General features: G+C 43.1%; 1 non-coding gene across 1 annotated transcript; it reads left to right on the top strand.

The window, feature by feature from the left end:
• Window positions 1–206: 206 nt before the first annotated feature.
• Window positions 207–365, top strand: LOC144601174 (U1 spliceosomal RNA). Its single transcript, XR_013548260.1, has one exon. It is a non-coding gene; the product is annotated as a U1 spliceosomal RNA (small nuclear RNA).
• Window positions 366–3,048: the final 2,683 nt, after the last annotated feature.

The following is a 3,048-nucleotide window of genomic DNA, read 5'->3' as shown; positions in this document are numbered from 1 at the left end:
TGTCAGAGTATGATTATTGTGTAAAGGGCTGCATGATGATCAGTACAAATTCAGTGGGCCAGAGGGCCCTTGCCCATGCTCTATCCCTCTGATGATGACGACTCTAAAATATTTTATTGTCAATTAAGTACTTTTTTCAAAGTATGTCAATAATTTAAGATGGGAAGTGTTGCAACCAGTTTGCATTCTGCAAGGTTGTTATCTGCAGGTATACCTGGCAGGGGAGAGACCATGATTGAAAAGGCGGCTCCTCCAGGACAAGGCTATCCCATTGCACTTCAGGTGTGCTGACGCCTGCGATGTCCCCACATGTGGAATACTTGACTGCAACATTTGTTGTATTGGGAGACTGCGTTTGCGTTTAGGAGCGGCACAGTGCAGCAGTGCTAGAGTTGTCGCCTCACAGCGCCAGAGTCCTGGGTTTGATCCCGAATATAGGTGCTGTCTGTACGGAATTTGTACATTCTCCCTGTGACCGAGTGGGTTTCCTCCGGATGCTCCATTTTCTTCCCACACTTCAAAGACGTACAAGTTTATTGCTAAAAGGCCTATTTCCATGCTGTATTTCTAAAGTCTAAAGGTTCTAAAGAAACAAAATTGAAATGTAAGTGCAAGAGGCTAGATTTTGTTGAGTTTTTCCTGGAGTTTTGTGTGGGAAATCGTACATGCTGCACCCAGCTCTGTGTGCCTTCTGCTCATTACTGTCTGTGAGGGCCAGCCATGGAACAAAAGTTGTGACTGGATGTATAAACCCATTTGATAGAAGTATATAAAGTGATGCGAGGTATAATTAGGGTCGACAGTCAGAACCTTTTTCCCACGATGGAAAGTTTGTTTGGCAGTGTCAGCAACACACTGCTGGGGTGGTGAAGGAGGCAGATACCATAGAGACATTTAAGAGGGTTATGGATTATGTCCAGGCAGATAACAGATGGTCTTGGCACAGGCATTGTGGACGGAAGGGCATTTTCTAGTGCTGTACTGTTCCATGTTCTACTTAACTGGAGATTGTTGAGCTGTGTGAAAGAAAAGAGAGAAAAAAGGTAAATTATATATTTTAATAAATTATTTATGCTGGGTATAAGGTTTATAAGCATTTGGAAATGTTTTTTTTTACATTTTAATATTTAAAAAATAATCATTCTGTAATTTTTCATCATTTTTTTAAATTTCTGAAAGTTAGAAGTATTGACAAACTCTAATAGCTTTAAAAAAAAATGGTTGCTTGTGATCTTGTGGGTTTGTTAACAGTCAATGATTTTAAAAGGAACTAAGTTTAGTTTAGTTTAGATCTCTAAACTAAACTAAACTTAGTTCCTTTTAAAATCATTTTAAAATCATTTACAGCACAGAAACAGGCCCTTTCGGTCCACTGGATCCGTGCCGCCCAGCGATCCCCGCACATTAACACTATCCTATACCCACTAGGGACAATCTTTTTACATTTACTAAGCCAATTAACCTACAAACCTGTACGTCTTTGGAGTGTGGGAGGAAAGCGAAGATCTCGGAGAAAACCCACGCAGGTCACGGGGAGAATGTACAAACTTCGTGCAGGCAGCACCCGTAGTCAGGATGGAACCCGGGTCTCTGGCGCTGCATTCGCTGTGAGGCAGCAACTCTACCGCTGCGCCAACGTGCCGCCCGCAAATCATGCATGAAGCACTTCTATGGATGGGGCTTGCAAAGGCCTGCCCACATCGTCCTCTGAGATCATTTGCATGTCCTGCATTCCCAAATGATCAGAAGAATGAAAAGAGATTTCCTTACAGGGTTTGACAGGCTTAGGAGTTCAGAACAAGAGCTCACTGTCTTAGGAAAAGGGATAAGCCATTTAGAACTGAGAAGAGGGGAAATTTGTTCACCCAGACGGTGATGAATCTTTGGAATTCTCTACCCCACTAAGCTGCAGATGCAAAGTCATTGAATTAATTCAAAACAAAAATGGTTAGCTTTCTGGATAGAACAGAAATCACAGGATATGAGTATGGTGCTAGAACATAAGGCCGAGGGTAGAAGATCACCCATAATCTCACTGAAATGGCAAAGCAAGTTTGAAAAGTCGATAGTCTATTCCTGCTACCAAATCTTATATCCTTACATCGCTGCTCAAATTTTTCCTGCTCAATTCCAGTATCATCTGGGTCTGCAAGACCAGCCTACTCAATCCCAAGAAGGTAAGTTTGATTGACTCTGATTGACTGGTGAATATAAGTTGTGAGTATATATATGATATGATATGATATGATAATTGCCGTGGCTACAAGAGCTTGTTCAGATGTTGGATATTCTTCAGCATTAAAATTAAATCTACAAGAAGTAGGTTAGTGTTAGAATACTCTCCCCTTGCCTAGCTGAATGCAGCTCCAACAACGCTCAGTAAACCCAACGCCATCCAGGACATACACCGATCAGCCAAAACATTATGACCACTGACAGGCGAAGTGAATAACATTGATTATCTTTGTTACAATTGCACCTGCCAAGGGGTGGGATATATTAAGCAGCAAGTGAACAGTCAGTTCTTGAAGTTTATGGGTTGGATGCAGGAGAAATGGGCAGGAGTAAAGACCTGAGCAACTTTGACAAGGGCCAAATTATTATGGCCAAATGATTGGGTCAGAGCATCTCTGAAACGGCAAGGCTTGTGGGGTGCTCCCGGTCAGCAGTGGTGAGTACCTACCGACAGTGGTCCAAGGAGGGACAAACCACAAACCGGCGACAGGGTGTTGGGCGCCCAAGGCTCATCGATGCACGAGGGCAACAAAGGCTATCCCGTCTGGTCCGAACCGACAGAAGGTCTACTGTGGCACAAGTCACAGAAAATTTTAGTGGTGTTCACGGGAGGAATATGTCACAATACACAGTGCATTGCACCCTGCTGCATATGGTGCTGCCAACGGAGGACCAACAGCACATTAGGCAGGTGGTTATAATGTTTTGGCTTATCAGGTCATAATGTTTTGGCTGATCGGTGTTGATCCATTTAACAACCTAATACCATCCTAAACATTACCACCTTCCACCGTGTACATACTGTGGCTACAG

This window comes from Rhinoraja longicauda, chromosome 1 (assembly GCF_053455715.1).
Source record: "Rhinoraja longicauda isolate Sanriku21f chromosome 1, sRhiLon1.1, whole genome shotgun sequence".
In the NCBI taxonomy this organism is placed as follows: Eukaryota; Metazoa; Chordata; class Chondrichthyes; order Rajiformes; family Arhynchobatidae; genus Rhinoraja; species Rhinoraja longicauda.
This window is presented reverse-complemented; position numbering and strand designations above follow the sequence as displayed.